General features: G+C 37.1%; 1 non-coding gene across 1 annotated transcript; it reads right to left on the bottom strand.

Annotated features, from left to right (window-relative positions):
• Positions 1-3,065: 3,065 nt before the first annotated feature.
• Positions 3,066-3,172, bottom strand: LOC116583785. The gene has a single exon (XR_004282894.1). It is a non-coding gene; the product is annotated as a U6 spliceosomal RNA (small nuclear RNA).
• Positions 3,173-10,666: the final 7,494 nt, after the last annotated feature.

Raw genomic sequence — 10,666 nt, 5'->3', positions numbered from 1 at the left:
TGTCATGGATACGCTGAATCTGGGCTGTCCCTTCCCTGTGATATTTCCAGGGAGATGAGCCCAGAAACCCCTGCAGATGCTTACCACTGCTACTCAGGCTCATGGAGAGGAAATGTGAAACAGCTGTGCTTACCAGCGCTTAAGGCAACATCATCATCATCAAAAAAAAAAAAAAAATACTCCAAGACTCAATGGTTACCAATAGTAGCTATTATATTTGAGGCTATACTATATACCAGATCCTGTACTAAATACTTAACAATTATTTCCCACAAAAGTCTTGAAGATATGTATTATTTAGTAATTGCGACTCATGAGGAATGGAAACTGGCTTCTAACCTCAGGCCTATCTGAGGCAAGAGTGAGTGTTCTTTTTATCATAACACGAGGCTGTGGCATGCTTAAATTAACCTCCTACTCAACTTTCAATGTCTGGCTGAAATCACCCCTTCTAGGTAGGTAGTTCTCTCTCAGTGACCCTAGTGAGGTCTTCTTTCTGAAGCCCTGAGTTGGCACTTTTTATGTGCTAGCTTGAACACTTGCTTCCTTTTTTATTCACAGTCCTCCTGCTCCAAGCTGTAACTATGTTTGCTCCTGTGTCCCACCTCCCTCCAAAACCTTGAGCCCTTAAAGGTTCTTTGGGTCACCAGCCCCAACATCATAGCAGGAATTCAATGGTATCATCAGTTGGCCTATAATTTGTGTTAGGCATAAATTCTATCCTCTGGAAGCTTCTGGAAGTAAAACATTTGTTATCGGTTGAAGCTCCATGTTGTTTACATGTAGCCTCCAATAGCTAAGACCTCCTTTCCAATGGCTCACTCACAGAAATTCTTTTTTTTTAAAGATTTTATTTATTTATTTGACAGACAGAGATCACAAGTAGGCAGAGAGGCAGGCAGAGAGAGAGAGAGAGGAGGAAGCAGGCTCCCTGCTGAGCAGAGAGCCCGATGTGGGGCTCGATCCCAGGACCCTGGGATCATGACCTGAGCTGAAGGCAGAGGCTTTAACCCACTGAGCCACCCAGGCGCCCCACTCACAGAAATTCTGTACCCATTTATGAGTTGCTCTTGTATTGGTTTTATACTGCTTTTCTTTCCTATCATTCTCTCCCAAGAGAAGAACATGGCTTGGGTTATCTTTACTAGCTACTTTTCCTCTCTCACTTTGGATTCTAGGAGAATAAAGGAAGAAAATAAAACTTCTAGTGACTCTCTTCCTCTCTTACATTCTTGTACTTGCTTATCCTCTCTTTAATATTTGAGACATTGTGCTAAGCATCTCACATAAGTCATTTTAAGCCCCATACCAAAAACCTATGAAATATGCACTGTTTTATAATTCTGATTTTGTTCAGGAGTATCCTCAAATACAGAGAGGTTAAGTAAGTTATCTATGATCACACAGTTAGGAAATGGGAGAACCAGAATATGAATGTAGGCTGTGTGCTTCTGTCAATCACTTATCAACTATTATCAGTGAGAAACACAAGTGAAATGTGGCAAATGCATAGGTGTAGAACAAGGTGCTCATGGGTATCCTGTGGAGTACCAAGGAAACTGGAATCTCTAGGCTTTTCTTATAACCAGTCCTTGACTGGGCCTTCTCTTATCACCTTCTGTTATAGGTGCTCAGAGAATATGGATGAATCATTAGTTCGAGCAGAGCTCTGAAAAGCATAAAGGTCTAGTAAGTGTTGGTGTTACTATTATTTTTTTTTATAAATCATTTATTAGGGAAAGAATGTAGCTTGCCACTAATATCTTCCAAAACTCAATATAAATGATTTTTGAATAATTCAAATGTTGGATTATTCATATCCACTTGACCTTCTCCAGTAGCTGAAATCTTTGAGAGTTGATGGTTTGCAGGTATTTGAAGAAGCCATTATGCAAATGAAAATATCATAGTCACTAAGATATTTGTTGTAGGCATTATGGCAGACACCAAAAAGGTATAATGTATTCTCTCAAAGGGCTCACCATCTCTTTTGAGAAAATAAACCTGAGACATGTTTCTCATTAAATAACAATGAAATTTTTAAATGGCTCTTTGAGAGGCTGACGATAATCACATGCTAATGCATGAGCATACCAACAGCAATTCAAAGAAGAAATACATAATTTCAGGCTGACATGAGTGATCTACAGAGGTTTGGTGGAATAGATGCATTTTAAGCTAAAGTTTGAAAGGTCAATAGAATTAGAGTAAGGAGCAATGAAAGAAACAGGATAATGGGTTGGATAGAATAGCATGGCAGACTAAACAATCCATAATAGAGAATGTGCTTATGCATAAACAAACTGACATCATTTTTGCACTTAGTTTGGACTATAGGCTTGAGTGAATAGAGAATATCTGTGATTCAGTTTGAATTCTGTGATTCTCAGCCCAGGAATTTTTGCCTAGTTCTTCTGGTAGTAAAGTTCAACACTACAGAGGAAATCGACACCTATTACTGCCTGTTTGGTGGGCTCTCTTGCGTCACTGTAAGACTAGGTTTCAAAACGCAGCAGATAGAGGATCAGCTCTGAGGAAACACCAAGTTCACCAAGTGAACTGGAGCTTGTCCAAGGGAAAAAGAAATTGTCTGTCTGCTTGCTGAGATGTTGCTAGGAAGATTACCCAAGAGGAGACTACCTAGGAAGGACTGGCTGAGACTTCCAGCCAAAGAGAGAAAGAATGACTCTGAAAATAAATTGCCTTCCAACTCCCAGTGTGAAGTGCAGCTTTGTAAAAGAGGATTCTATATAGAATTATGCTTCCTAGAAGCACATTATGTAACATTCAGCAGCCATACTGAAATGGCCCTTTTCCTGAATGCGTGGTGCATATGGCTAGCAACATGACTATGCGGGGGAAAAGAGAAGGAAAGAAAGTTAATTTCCAGGTGTGTTTTGGTATAAGTCTTTTTTTTCCCAAGTACTAACTGATATTGTACATATCAAAGGTCTAGGAAGATCTGTATCCATATTATCTGCTTTCAGTTTTTTTATATGAGAGTAACTTTATTTATTATTTATTTATTATTAAAGCAAAGAACTGAACATAATTTTAAAGGGCATAAAAATACAGAATGCTTCCCAAACTTTCATGTTGTCCTTATGCAGGGACCATGTTAATCTTCTATTTATTGTCCCAGTTTTAGTAGATGAGCTGCTGAAGAAAGCACTCCATTGATCTACTTCTAGATATCCGCCCAAGAAAACCTGAAATTCATCATGTATGCTAAGTTTTGCTCTTTGTAATTCTATTTACAAAATGGAAACATGATTGAAAAGTACATGCTGAAATTAATTTGCACTTCTGCCTAAATTGAGTACTTTTTCCTGCTTAAAATTTTTTCCTGATAAAAATAAAAGGATTTGAAGAAATCAATACTAGAGAAACTTTTTTTTAAAGATTTTATTTATTTATTTGACAGACAGAGATCACAAGTAGGCAGAGAGGCAGGCAGAGAGAAAGAGAGAGAGAGGAGGAAGCAGGCTCCCTGCTGAGCAGAGAGCCTGATGCGGGACTCGATCCCAGGACCCTGAGATCATGACCTAAGCTGAAGGCAGAGGCTTAACCCACTGAGCCACGAAGGCACACCCATACTAGAGAAACTTTTAATAAAACAATTTCTAGTGGATGATGTATTCTGAAGTTTGAGCTTGTTGCTCAATGTGAAGATGAGAAACAGTTTACACACCGACCTCAAGAAGCAGCTGGATTTCTACTAGAGTGTACACACTGTCTTGTGCTCTCAGTGTTTAGAAGAAATGGCCATTTCCCCCTTCTTAATGGAAAAAAAAAACCTCTCTGAAAAAAATAAAAGGGGCACCTATTTGACCATAATCTTTGGTGCATACCTGCTGTCTCGGAAAAGAAGAAAGAAAAAATAATAATAAAGTGCGGATAGAAAATTCAATCCAATATCAACACACTGACAAATGAACAAATTCACCTCAGAAGGCTTTAAAAATAAAACAACAGAAAAGAAAACACTTTGTCTTGAAATAATTTTTGATTTATGGAGGAGTCACAAAGATAGTACAGAGAGTTTCCGCATACCCTGCACTCACCTTCCCCTTAGGCCACCACATGAGAAGACTTTTCATACCAAGTTGGCCCAAAGCCTGAGGAGTTGATTATGAAGTAGAAGTCTCAGTAAAAATGGAACAGTAAGATTAATGACAAATACAAACTGGGAAAATTTTACTAATAAAAGAAGAATGCGCACTCTTTGAAGTGAACACTATAGATATTCTAAAAACTCAACTTTCATTAACACAGTTTTATCTTGTATCTTTATATGGCCAATAGCACGTTACATGATTTGTGGAAGAAAGGGGAATCTCTTCATTTTTGATAAATCCCACTCCAGCATGAATTGTAGATTACCATCAACTCACGAGCACCATATTGTAGATTCATGTACAATAAATGTAGTAGGTGTGTTTCTTCTCTGGGATGGTGATAAATCTCTTAAAAATGTCAGCCTGCAAATAAAATAATATCTTGAAATTTATGGCCAAAGTCGCTCACCAAAGCACTTGTTTTCAATTATTTTATTAGATCATACTCACCAGTGTTAGAAAAATGTAAGGGAGACAATGGGGGGATGGTCTTGAGAAGAAAGCTATGAAAGGGGCAAAGAATGGAAGGCCAGATGTCAAGGACAAAAACTTTGAGAGTGCTTTCTTGGCCCTGCAATCTTCAATTTCCAACCCCCCCCCAACTTTTAATAGGAAACTATCTTACCTATGCTGTCTCCAAAGGAGATAGGGGCTCTCTGTCTAGATATCATCAGGCTTAGCCTTCTTTTAATTGAGTTCCCTGATGCATTTGACAGACTGTGCACGGACATCAGGGATCCTCACTATCTTGTGTTTACCAGTGATGCTCATGTCAATAGATAATTGCAGGGAAGCCTTGGTTCCACACACTTACTAATTTTCCTAAAGCAGGTCCTTGAATTACATTGCTTATAATGCACATTTTTGCAGGGTCTTGTTGTAGTATGGGTCTATTAATAAATAGATGGCCAGGTAGAAATTTCTGGAGTGTCAGAAAGACAGCTCCAGAGTGGAGTACACATTACATTTATAAAAGTCCAGTATCTGCCCAAGCCTACCACAGGTTGGTGATAACCAGTCCTTCAGCCAGGCAATACCTCATTCAGCAGCATCACAGGGAAGATGGTCTTCTCTAGCACATCACTTAGTCTCTACATGGGTCACCTTCTTATAAAAAATGGACAGCTTCTGGCTGAGCCTCAGACACAAAACTAGGGGGACACTCACCTCCTTCTCCAACAATGACTGTCCAATCTGTGCGAGTCAAATTCCTTACTCCACAAATGAATGAATGGTCTTTCCAAACACTGTGAAGATGGTTTAAAAATTTACATCTACACCTTGGGGGTTTTCTTTTTTGAGTAGTAATGGATAAAATCAACTGACATTCTATTGGCTGTTTTCATTAAAATTCAAAACCGTACTACTCTCTCATCCACCTCTCTTCAGGGATTTTCCCTTCGATATTTAGCTTTTAGCTAATGAAATGATTTAACTAGTATGGCATTCTTGAGGGCTATTTATCAAGTTCAAGCACACAAATAAAAACTCACAATCCCCTGTTTTGTCTGTGGTACATCGTAAAGAGGAGATCTCACTGGAAGGCTTCAGCCAGCACTGTGGCTAGGTGCTCCCTTTCTTGGAACAAAGGTCTACACAGCATGCCTTTCTTGAAAAAGATCCTGTCTGGGTGGACTTCACCGCTAAGCTTTACTCATTATATCAACCAAAAAGGTAACAATTGATGATGAACAAGATATGAGTTTAATACCAAACCCACTAGCCTAGGGAACATTTCTGCTAAAAATTAGAACCATCTCCTTCAGGAGTAAAAAATAAAACTACAACTTTACTCTAAATGAACCTTACCTAGTTATTTGCATAAGCTTAGTGGTTTGAATCCAGGAGTTTACATGTGAGCAAGAAGATGCATAACATCAGTGGTGCAAATGACTAAGGAATTCTACAATAGGGCATCTCAGTGATCCTGAGCAAAAAGAATTATTTTAGTTTCCTAAACACTATTTCTCTCTGAAAATAAAAACCAATACAAAGACCTTCATTTCCAGCTATAGAAACTGCTCCTATAGATCCATGATACGGTGAGGCCAATACAAAACAGTGGGCTTTGCTTTTTAGCCATTTCTCCTCTTTCATAGAGGCAGCAGGGACCTGGAATGAAAAATGCTGCTCAAAGAGTGAAATCCCCTCTGTAGCCCTGTTTATTAGCCCACTTAGGAATAATCGATGCCCCCGCATGAGTAAGAGGGGCATGTTATTGATGGTTGAGCTTCTAAAAGTAAGTAAAGAATGTAACATTGCTTGATTGGTTAAAGTGTACTATTAAGGGAATAAAAGGATGGACAGAAAAATTGACGGATTTACTGACAATAAAAGCAGTGACTATGATAATAATAATATATGTTATGATCATAAACATTTGGTCCTACATTAAAACACTCCACTCTCCTGAGCTTTTGAATTTTGTTTCTGGGTAATGTATTATTTTGTCCTCTTCCCTGAAGCTAGTTGTCACTTATTATAGCCATTAAAATGCCTACTCACTGTGTTTTTCAAAGTATAGTATACATGCCTTTCATGCATGAATTTTTTTACCCTAGTTATTAATGCGTGTGCAGGTGAGTATGTGTGTCTATGTGTGTGTGCAGGGGTGTGTGTACCCATTTGTGTCTGAATATTTGCATCTTTCCATTCCTGAAATTCAGCTTTTTTTCTATTAGTGGAGGTTAGCAAGTAATTGAATTTTGGGGAAATACAACTCCACTGTCATCTTTTTTTTTTCTTCAAATTTTTATGTGGATTCTAGTTAGTGAATATGCAGTGCAATATTGGTTTCAGGAGTAGAATTCAGTGATTCATCACTTACACACAACACCCAATGCTCATCACAGCAAGTGCCCTCCTTAATGCCCATCACCCATTCAGCCCATCCTCTACCAACCTCCCCTCCAGCAACCCTCAGGTTGTTCTCTAGTGTTAGAAGTGTCTTATGGTTTGTTTCCCTCTCTCTTCCTCTCTCTTTTCCCCCTTCACCTATGTTCATCTGTTATGTTTCTTAGATTCCACATATGAGTGAAATCATATGGTATGTGTCTTTCTCTTACAGACTTATTTTGCTTAGCATGATGCGTTCTAGCTCTGTCCATGTCATTGCCAATAGCAAGATTTTATTCCTTTTATGGCTGAGTGATATTCCAGTGTGTGTGTGTGTGTGTGTGTGTGTGTGTGTACCACATCTTCTTTATCTATTCATCAGTCAATGGACATTTGGCCTCTTTCCATGTTTTTGGTTATTGTTGATAATGCTATAAACATTGGGGTGCATGTACCACTTTTGAATCTGTATTTTTGTATCCTTTGGGTAAATACCTAGTAGTGCAATTACTGGGTCATAGGGGACTTCTATTTTTAACTTTTTGAGGAAACTCCATACTGTTTTCCAGAGTAGCTGCACCAGTGCCAGACAACCACAGTGCAAGAGGGCTCCCCTTTCTCTGCATCTGTGCCAACAAATGTTGTTTCTTGGGTTGTTGATTTTGGCCATTTTGACAGGTGTGAGATGATATCCCATCATGGTTTTGATTTGTATTTCCCTGATGATGAGTGATGTTGACCATCTTTCCATGTGTCTGTTAGCCATATGGTTGTCTTTTTGGAAAATGGGTATTCATGCCTTCCCATTTCTTAACTGGATTATTCGTTTTATGGGTGTTGAGATTGTTAAGTTCTATATGGATTTTGGATACCAACCCTTTATCAGATATGCCATTTGCAAATATCTTCTCCCATTCCATAGTTTTGTTGATTTGTGATATTGTGCAGAAGATTTTTATCTTGATGAAGTCTCAGTAGTTCATTTTTGCTTTTGTTTCCCTTACCATATCTAGTAAGAAGTTGCTATAGCTGAGGTCAAAGAGGTTGCTGCTTATGTTTTCCTCTAGGATTTTGTTGGTTTCCTGTCTCACATTTAATTCCATTGTCATCTTGATGATATTCATTTAAGAGAGTTTTGGCTTTGGTGTGTCAGTTTTTGTGACTTAGTAGTAACCAGTATCTTATATGTACATCATATGTATATATATGTATTGCATATATATATATATTATATATATATATAATATATATAAAATAATCTCTACTCTCATTGTGAGGCTTGAACTCACAGCCCCAAAGTCAAGAGTCACAGGCTCTACTGAATGAACCAGCCAGGCAGCCTTAATTTTACATATTTTTAATTTATATTGAAATATTTCAATCATACAAAAAAGTATTGAAATAATAAAACAGATACATATATATGTCTTGCTCAACTTAAAAAAAATGACATATTACAAAAAGAATTAATGCCCCTTGTCGATGCCTCTTTGATAAAAATTTACACTTTGCAAAGGTAATTATGGCCTAGGATTTGGAGGATTTCTTTGGAGGTTTTTTTGTATGTATGTTTGCTTGAGTAATATTTAGGGTTTTAAATTTTATATAAAGGGTATACTGTTTGTATTTTTCTGAAACTTGCTTTCCTCATTCATTATTAAACTTGGATTTTCATCCATGTGGATATATGTAGCTCTCTAGGCCGGTGGATTTTTCATTGCTCTATATTATCCTATTGGGTAGATAAGCAATAATGGGAACATTGTCTTAATGAAGGACATTTGGATTCTTCCTGATTTTTCTTTTTTTTTTTTTTCTTCCTGATTTTTCTACCATAAAATTGCTTCCGGTAGTAGTGTTATATTTCTGTCTGTATGTGCATGCGTGAGAGTTAATCCTAGCACATAGACCTATGAGTAGAATTTCTGGGTAATAGGATAGATATAACATTGGTAGGTATTGCCAAGTCAGTCTCTGAATTGTTCTACAAATTTCTACTCATAGCATCAATGTATTCTTATTATAAGTAATATGAACAGATTTTAATTTGCATTTCCTTGATTACTAGTAAATTTGAGAACATCTTCTGTGTATACGTGCATATGCTTGCAGGCTTGCCTAAGTGCTGCCTAAATTTAAGGGTAGAACAAACAGTGTAAGCAAAAGTGGTGATTGGTTGCTGGTGTGGGATAAGCAGGAAACCTGCTCATGTCCTTCCTGGACCCTTCTCTAATGAGAGGCAGGATATATGAATATATATATTCTCTTAACAGCAATCATGATAGCAAATTTTCCTACAACACTGTCCTTCATGCTATCCTTCAAATATTACATAACCTATAATATGAATTTAATATGAATTCAACAAATATAATATCCCTACCTAACCACTTAGTTCTGTGAGAGGAAAGTGAGAAGAAGTAGAAAACAATGCATGCTGATAGCAATTCCTACCTCATCAAATTGAGCGAGATTTAATTAAGTCATGTCTAAAGAGCTCAGCCCTAAAGTTGGGAAAGAGTATTTACTCAAGAAAGGTAAGCTTCAAAAAAAAATGTTTTAAGAAAAATAAAGAGAAGTTCTCTTAAAAGTAACACGTCCCTTATTCCATGAGGTTACATAAGGCCCTCTTCCCATACCACCCCTTAGTTCACTGCCTCCAGACTATTTTGGACTTGGAAACCAGGCAATGCAACTTACTGCAAGCGTATGTAAAGTAAGAGTGAAGAAGGGTTGAGATTAGTCTGAGTAGTTTTCCCGAGTAAAGAGCAGGGTATACTGGTACTTGGGGTCACTCAGAGATATTTTTATTACTTACTTTCTGTTCTTGGCTATGTTCCTGATAGGTGACAACTTGAGAACTAAAAAAAAAAAAATGAGGATTTTTCTTTTTCTTCCTTATAAATGTCAGTAGACTCTAACAGCTTACTCTCCAAAAATAAGTATTTGTCTGGAAAAGTACTGGAGAGACGTTTTTCTTTCCCAGCCAGCCAGGGAGTGGATATGTTAAGACTTTTTTTTCTTTATGAATCCAAAGAAAGAATAACTAATAATTAAGCATCTGGGCTCTTACTGTATCTGGCCTAAAAATTCATATTCCAAAGTGATGTGATATGATGCACATAGCAACTTAGGAACAATCTATAATATCAAAAGTATGATTATACATCAAGATTTCAATCTCAAGGTATCTTTCCGATCTCAGAATATATTTTCCAATAAGTATATTTAAATGGCAACTGGGTAATATAGATAGTGCCAAAAAACTGTATAAACTGTGATTTAGCCAGACCCTAATAGTAATAGTATTAATTATACTGTTATATTATTTTTATTAACTATATATATATATCATATGTATACTATATATATTAACTATACTATTATCTATTACATACAATGCCTGAATACTGAATAAATTCAGGTGTTGGGAAGAAGAAGAAAATTTCCTTTTACTTTAGTACTTTCCTATCTCTCTTTATGAGTCTTATATTGCCTTTTTTGCCCCTTTCTTAAGGATATTGGTATCTTCATGCAGTCCCCAATCCTCCAGCCCTTCCCCATCAAAACTCTGAATCTCTGAGTTGTTCAGTGAAATTGTGATAATATGAAAGCAGTCTGGTTGAACTAACTTACACTAACATGAAAATGATTCCTTAATCCTTCTAAAGGAATTTGCATTCTTAAAATGTAGCTTTGATAAGCTACTTGAA

Source organism: Mustela erminea, chromosome X, assembly GCF_009829155.1.
Source record: "Mustela erminea isolate mMusErm1 chromosome X, mMusErm1.Pri, whole genome shotgun sequence".
Classification (NCBI taxonomy): Eukaryota; Metazoa; Chordata; class Mammalia; order Carnivora; family Mustelidae; genus Mustela; species Mustela erminea.
The sequence above is the reverse complement of the archived record's forward strand: the minus strand, read 5'-3'. Positions and strand labels throughout refer to the sequence as shown.